Source organism: Spinacia oleracea, chromosome 6 (assembly GCF_020520425.1).
Source record: "Spinacia oleracea cultivar Varoflay chromosome 6, BTI_SOV_V1, whole genome shotgun sequence".
Taxonomy (NCBI): Eukaryota; Viridiplantae; Streptophyta; class Magnoliopsida; order Caryophyllales; family Amaranthaceae; genus Spinacia; species Spinacia oleracea.
The window spans coordinates 28,436,019-28,444,400 of record NC_079492.1 but is presented as its reverse complement, the minus strand read 5'-3'; the positions used below and the strand labels follow the sequence as shown (position 1 = coordinate 28,444,400).

Sequence of the window (8,382 nt, the reverse complement as noted above, 5' to 3'; positions counted from 1 at the left end):
CTCAAGTGCTGCCAAAATATTGGCAGCACTTGATGTTTCAAGTGCTGCCAATTTGGAAAATGAGCCCGCAATTGACATATTTTGTGCTGCCAATTTTAGAATATGAGCCCGCACTTGATATATTTGGTGCTGCCAATTTTTAAAATGAGCCCGCACTTGACATATTTGGTGCTGCCAATATTGAAAATGAGCCCGCACTTGACATATTTGGTGCTGCCAAATTTGAAAATGAGCCCGCACTTGTCATAGAAATGGGCAGCACAAACATAAAAATGAGCCGCACTTTGCCTATAAATGAGCCGCACTTGATCTAGATTTGTTGTATAACCGATTTCCCTGCTACATATTACAATTAGACTACGCCACTGATTAACCTCCATACATCATATTAAAAAGTATCCAATTATATAGATAATTAAATTAAATAGTATATAATTGTAAATATAAAAGTCGATTACATTACAATCATATGAAAAACTAGCTAGCATCCATAATTTAAGATTCTATACAATAAAATATCAAAGACAATCACTGGTAATGAAATTTGCCAACATTTCTCGAACTTCATCTATCTCCTCAAAGGTGAAAGGCCGCTCCCTCGGATTATTGAATACCTTAAAAAGATAACCATCAAAAAAAAAAAATACACACTTTAGTTATATTATAAATATTGAATCGTACAATAAATTAAGACTAAATTTGTTCATAACAAAGAAATAATGAACCGTATAATAATAAAATTGGTTAATTTCGGTCACAACTTTCAACTAATGAACTGAAATGAGTATTTTAAAGTCTTTCCATGTTTAATACACTTAGTTTTATGTTTCAAAGACTCATTCTCACCATTTTGGTGGAAGTTATGCACATTTAAGCTTCGTTAGTTCATTATCGATCACGTTTTGACTAAAATGGCTAATTTCGATCCTAACTTTCAACTAATGAACTTAAATGAGTATTTTAAAGTCTTTCTATGTTTAACACACTTAGTTTTATGTTTCAAATACTCATTCTCACCCATTTGGTGAAGTTATGCACATTTAAGCCTCGTAAGTTCATTATCGGTCACATTTTGACTAAAATGGCTAATTTCGGTCCCAACTTTCATCTAATGAACTTAAATGAGTATTTTAAAGTCTTTCCATGTTTAATACACTTAGTTTTGTGTTTCTAATACTCATTCCCACCCATTTGGTGAACTTATGCACATTTAAGCCTCGTTAGTTCATTATCGGTCACGTTTTGACTAAAATGGCTAATTTCCGTCCCAACTTTCAACTAATGAACTTAAAAGAGTATTTTAAAGTCTTTCTATGTTTAATACACTTAGTTTTATGTTTCAAATACTCATTCTCGCCCATTTGGTGAAGTTATGCACATTTAAGCCTCGTTAGTTCATTATCGGTCACATTTTGACTAAAATGGCTAATTTCGGTCCCAACTTTCATCTAATGAACTTATATGAGTATTTTAAAGTTTTTCCATGTTTGATACACTTAGTTTTATGTTTCAAATACTCATTCTCCCCCATTTTGGTGAAGTTATACACATTTAAGCCTCGTAAGTTCATTATCGGTCACATTTTGACTTAAATGGCTAATTTCGGTCCCAACTTTCATCTAATGAACTTAAATGAGTATTTTAAAGTCTTTCCATGTTTAATACACTTAGTTTTGTGTTTCAAATACTCATTCTCACCCATTTGGTGAAGTTATGCACATTTAAGCCTCGTTAGTTCATTATCGGTCACGTTTTGACTAAAATGGCTAATTTCCGTCCCAACTTTCAACTAATGATCTTAAATGAGTATTTTAAAGTCTTTATATGTTTAATACACTTAGTTTTATGTTTCAAAGACTCATTCTCACCATTTTGGTGAAATTATGCACATTTAAGCTTCGTTAGTTCATTATCGGTCACGTTTTGACTAAAATGGCTAATTTCGGTCCTAACTTTCAACTATTGAACTTAAATGAGTATTTTAAAGTATTTAAATGTTTAATACACTTAGTTTTATATTTCAAAGACTCATTCTCACAATTTTGGTGAAGTTATGCACATTTAAGCTTCGTTAGTTCATTATCGGTCATGTTTTGACTAAAATGGCTAATTTCGGTCCTAACTTTCAACTAATGAACTTAAATGAGTATTTTAAAGTCTTTCCATGTTTAATACACTTAGTTTTATGTTTCAAAGACCCATTCTCACCCATTTTGGTGAAGTTATGCACATTTAAGCCTCGTTAGTTCATTATCGGCCGAGTTCGGGCCTCGATAACCTAACTACACTTTAAACATAAAAGTTAAGTTAAATATTACAATAAACTAGCTAGCTAGAGATCGAGTTCAAATTAAGTACAAAGCTAAATATGGACTTTGCTCATAAAGTAATCAGCCCAAATATCTTTAACCTTAGTAATTTCCTCCGGTGAATAAGGCGGTGTTCTTGAAAATACCTACAAGTGTTCAAAAGCATTGGTTCATATACTTTCTTCTCACTAACTAAATACTGGCTTTCAAATTATGCAGCTTAAGACTTGCCTGTTTATTGTTGGGCAATGATCGTTAACCAGCTTTCCAAAACTTGAAATCCTAGACAAAATTTTGTAGTAGGTAATTATTTTCACCCAAGTAGGTTGTTAAACCATTTTGGCCAGTCCAGGAAAAAGACATAACACATATGCGATGAAAAGTAGCGACCATGACAATAGTACAATTCTGGTAATACATAGCATTCTATTTACCATTTCATGTTCTAGGAACCCAACCACAGAAATCAGAAATAAAAACATGATGACAATTATGCTATTATTCAAGATATGATCAAGCAAGAATAAACACCTGAAAACCCTTGTATTTGATGAGCTCTTTCAGCCTGTCAACCACATAAAGTTGCCCTTCATCATCGAAGTACCCAAGATCTCCTGTATGTACCCAGCCTTGATTATCAATAGTCGACTTGGTGGCTTGTGGATTATTAAAGTAACATGTCCATGACACAATAATGAATACTAAGTTTCATTTTTATAACCAAAACAGAACAACATTGTGCTTCACCTTATCTCATCGCAACAAAAATCTAAGGCTGTTTATATTCATTCATTTGCAAATAAATGCGATTAAACTTGTAAAACTATTATTTGTCCACAACTTCACTTTTTCTTCTGTGTAAAAGTTGGTTCTATCCATCTGAAAGCTTCATTTTTTTACCTTAAGTGTATACACTACTGTATAACCAAATATTTGATGCATGTACAGCTTTCCAAGAACAAGAGCTAGACAGTAAACATATTATTTTTAGGAAACTTCCCAGCTTCAGAAACATAGTTTTATTTATAGCTTCGTACCATTTACGGTTTCAGATCATAAACATGATAGTAACTTTCCTAGGATCAAAGTAGCTCAGAGTAAAAAGCTTACTGATTATCTTCAGTCTACACAAAGGAATATGATAAAGTAAAATGTATATAAAGTCCTTTTTCAATTAGAAAAAAAGTAAAAGTAATCATCACCTTTCGTCATATTAGGTCCACGGACCCATATTTCACCCAGTTGCTTAGGAGGGAGAGGCTTTGATGTATCTACTTTAATTATCTAAGTTTCAATACCAGCAACCAACATTCCAGTTGAGCCAGAATGTCGACCACCCAGTCTTGGGGGTTCTATAGAGATGACTCCGCATGTTTCTGTCATACCGTACCCCTAAAAGGCACAATGTAAGTCGTATTAAAGAACAGTTTACCAAATAAACCAGCAAACGCTAACCAAGACGCGAAACTACATCCGTAAAGTAATAATAGTCAATTCCCATTAACAAGTAACAAGCTAAGATAGATACTCCAGTTCCAATTATCAAATCTTAAGAGTATTATCATCCACTAATTCATGATCATTCACCGTCATAAAATAGCCTGGGCGTCTACCATTTTAATATTTCATCAACAGGACAACATTAGGTGCTAACTACGGAAAATTATTCGGGGATTTAGTTAAATCTCTATTTTAGAAGGGAATACTTGACTACTTGAGATCTTTGAATTTTTGGTGTCCCCAGTGAAATTGAAAAAGATAATGTCGAAACAAAAATATTGAACCTTTCTATTTACCAAAGCAATCAAATACTTCGTTGACCTTTGTTTTATAAATTTATCAAAGTTGTATTAGTAAGGCCGAAGCAACATAAACAAAACATCAGTCTATAACTCTATGTAGCACAATTAATCGATTATGCATGAAATTGTGCAAGCTATCAATGATAAAAATACTTCTAACACAGAATTAGTTGAAGTGAGCAGCCAAACATTAATGAACACTAACACTTTTTAATTTTGATCGTCTTCTATTAGAAAAGACAAGTATACTATTTCAAGAAAAGATTTTGACAACTAAAACCAAATCACACTCTGATTCATTTAAAATGGCTCCCAGAACAGGTTGTCCTTTATAATGTATGACAACATTTACGCAACTTCTATTAAATAGTAATAACCGTGAACCTAACTAGGCTAAGGTTCATGTCTCCATGGATTCCAAGGCCATTAGGGTAGAGATATTGAGATAATGACACTCTTTTTGCTGAGCACGAAGCATTGAATAGGACATGATACAGAAATAAACATAATCCTTCTAACAAAGTTTATCATGTGCAGAGTAATACTGTTTTCTATGATAATACCTGACAAGAGGAGGAAGGCCACTAAATACGTTAAATCTAGCACATAAAAACAAAAGAAATTATGTCACATTATTCAAAGATTACTTGATGATATTTGAGCGTAATGCTCAAGGTTATAGAAAGAAAAGCCATTATTAACCTTACCATCTTAAACCAAGTCCTTTGAAGAGTTATGAGCTATGTTACTCGAACTCTCCATTTCGCACTATGTACTCGTAGGATCCTGACAATTCAACATAGATATGCCCCCTCAATGCTTCATTTTGGGCCAAAACCATGCAAACCTTTCACCATGTAATTTAAATAATAACAGAAGTCTAATGGCCTGTTCGGTATCATTTCCAATTTTGAGTTTTAAGTTTTTAAAAAACGGAAAACTGATTTCCGATTTTATTTAATATTTTTCCAAAACCTAGGGAGTATTATATAACACACTTCTTTTACTTCATATTTTCGAGGAAGTATGAAACAGAACGAGTTAAAAAAAACACCGCCATAGTTAACAAACCTTTCTCTCCAACTCACCCAAAAAACGTCTTCATCTATCTTCCATTTTCTACCTCATAAATCAACACCGCCATATCTCTAAATTCCATATCTCTAAACTCCAAAACTTTGCCTTTCAATCTATCATGATCCTTTTCATCATCCCCTAAATTAGTATCTGGACATATTTAAATTAAAGAATTAATTGATACCACTATCGATTATTAAAAAGATCAACTTTTGGTTGCTTACTAATGGTGTGTTGTTCCGATTAAACGGATAACGGCTAAGAACATCAAGCATGCCCTCTCTCTTGATTAAGAGATTGAAATTTCTAGGGCCACAAGGTCAAGATCTATGGCGAAAAAATCCAGGAGAAATGAATTACATAACAAAGGTATGCTTCATGAATGGATCACAAGCTCTGTTTATAGAAGAAGGAAAGATGCAGATAGATAGAGGGTTGAAAAAGGAGAGAAAAAGTCACAGTAAGGAAGACTAGAAACTGAACTATTTTTAAAACAAAATTTCCCAAACCACTTTTAGTGGTTTCTATATTTCCGTTGTGGTTTCCGTAAAACTGGGCAAAATTTGTTTTGGGACAAAAAATGGAAATCAAAGAAACCACATTGATACCGAACAACACCTAAAGTTTTGTTGTCTTCTAGACACTCTCTCTTTACAGGAATTTTGTAGTTGGGTTCTCTTGTCTCACCACACAGGAATACTAGAAATTTCACAATTGTATTCAAAAAGAACTAACAAGATCTACCTACAGATAGACAAAAGCTAAACACGAGAGAAAACTGTATCCCATATTCAAACCCCGACTTTAAAATTCACAAGAAACATGAAGAAAATTCTACCACAACAAAATCAATCAAGCTCTGTTATTTCATCTGTCATGCTTTCCATCTACATTCAAGCATTTTCACTAACATCAAATGCTGATAGAGTTAAGGTATGTTTTAGTGTAGACTCAAAAGTTATATTTGACTAATTAACAGAAATCAAAACGAGAAAATTAAAACAAAACCCAAAAATCAAAACTTTGAATTGTTCGCCTATCATCAACGTCGGTATTTTTCATTTTTAAACGACACCATCCAAGGGAATTGCTCATTTTACACATATATGTTAACCAGATTGCCTTCAATTTAGAGGAACAACTATTATTAACCTACAGTAAAAATCATGTGCCGCTCACAAGAAATTAATTGTGTGCAGGCTGCAGATAAGTCACAGGCCGGTATAATGAATAAATAGAAATTACCTTTATGCAGTGATGATCGATTTTTAAGAAAGTAAGCAACAAGCCTGAAATAAACCCCAACGAGTCCCAGTTTGATAATAATTTATTAGTTAATTGATGACTAACCACCTAATCATGAATCAAGAGATGACTTCACAACAGCAAATGGAAGTGGAAGGAAGAGAACACCATAAATCTAAAAAAGTTAAGCGCCACACGCAAAACACCCACACGCAAAACAAGAAAAAAACACCCACGCGCAAAATAAAAAACATCCATAAGTCCAAAATGTAAATCAACAAAGGAAAACCCACTTAGAATTACCCCAGAAACATATGACTTTATTCAGAATTAAAGCAAACAAAACCAGATGTAAATGGGACATTGAAGTTCTAGGCTCCATGTTAAAGGAGTATAACCTAAATCAAATACTAGACTTGAGTCTGCAATTAATTTCATGAACATCACCCAAAAACTCCAACAAAGAAACCACTATTGTAGCTTCTACAATTTCCAAAGTCGACAACTACAAATCAACAGAGAAATACCTATTTTTACTTGTCAGCCCAAATATAACTTGATCTTTCATGTAATTGTATCACCTATCAAGGCCTCTGATATATTTGCAACCAAAACTTGTTCACAACAAAATATCAGATCACTTATATAAAATATTCGTACTTGAACCAGAACTCAATAAGGAGGATCTACTTTATTCAAAATATTCATTATACCAACCTGGTAGAATTTACTTAATTTATTAACTGAAATTAATCTTTCATTATCAAAATGACAAATCAAAGTTCTGTAGTTATTAAAATTGAATGAATAAACTGGAAATAAAGAGACTATAATTTTTGGAGATAAAACAAGGGAAGCAACAGTTAATAACAACAGCAGCAAAAACAACGACAGAGGATCAGACCTGCGACGGTGGCCGAGGATAGTGCGGCAGGGATTCCGTGGCTCAGGGGAGCAAAGATATAAGTACGAGGAGAGGAGGGCACCACCACTTCAAAAACGATGTCGGCGGTGGAGTGGTCATCGCACCACAACAAGAGGAGGGAGAAAATCAATTGAAATTGTTAGGGTTTGCCCAATTGGGGATTTTAATTTCATTAACGAAGTGGCTTAAGGAGATTACCAGGTCGTGAGGAGGCAGTAACGACGGCAACAGCAGGACAGAAATAGAGGAGTGTGTTTCTTCATTTCGCGGCGCCGCAAAGACAGAATGTGAGGGAAGGAGATGAAGAGCGGGAAAATGAAAAAAAGTTGAGGCCCCTTTCTACGTGTGAGGGAACATCACCAGCGACGCGTGGGGGTGGGGGGGGGGGGGGGGGGGGGGGGGCAGTGAGGTGTGTGCAGAGAGTGTTGTGGTTTCACAGTCTTGCCAAGAGAACAAGAAAGGAAGAGAAGAACCAGAGAGGGGAAGAGAGATAAAAATTGGTGAAGCGGAGAAGAGGCCAAGGACAGAGAAGCGGGAAACCAAAAAAAATCGGATTGAACACTAGACCTCTTGAATTAAAAGTTACATTTCTTACCATCTTAGCTAGCCACAATGATGTTAATTTTTTCTATTTAAATAATAAATACAACCTTTTAAAATGAATAAGAATGAATTAAAGGGAAAAAAACAAAAGGAAATTAATAACTTAACTTATAAATGTACAATTCTTCTCTTCTCAACTTAAACTTGAAAAATAAAAAAACTTAGGGTAATGGAGTGTAATTATGAGTGTGGAAGAGGGAAACATTGGCAAGAGTATAATAATCAACTAATCATGAACAAGAGAACTCGACTTTGTTTTGATTTTCGGATATGGGAAGGAAGTTTGTTGATCGGCCACTGATTTTGCATGGAAATCAGATAATAGCACCACATACGCACATATGTAAAATAAGTAATCCCACTAAAAGTAAAACCTGGAGCAACGCCCGGGCCACAAACTAGTTAGGAATTATTTTGTGCG

General features: G+C 34.2%; 1 long non-coding RNA gene across 7 annotated transcripts; it reads right to left on the bottom strand.

Moving 5' to 3' along the window:
- Positions 1-386: 386 nt before the first annotated feature.
- Positions 387-7,870, bottom strand: LOC110798540 (uncharacterized). 7 transcript variants are annotated; one of them, XR_008923209.1, is made up of 7 exons: positions 7,338-7,870; positions 6,434-6,477; positions 4,819-4,897; positions 4,675-4,710; positions 3,512-3,701; positions 2,841-2,923; positions 387-614 (listed from the first exon to the last, which is right to left on the bottom strand). It is a non-coding gene; the product is annotated as an uncharacterized lncRNA (long non-coding RNA). The 7 variants fall into 7 exon arrangements; XR_008923208.1 differs by lacking the exon at positions 6,434-6,477 and having other exon boundaries at positions 7,338-7,424; positions 7,557-7,870; XR_008923206.1 differs by lacking the exon at positions 6,434-6,477 and having other exon boundaries at positions 7,338-7,866.
- Between the last annotated feature and the right edge of the window lie 512 nt (positions 7,871-8,382).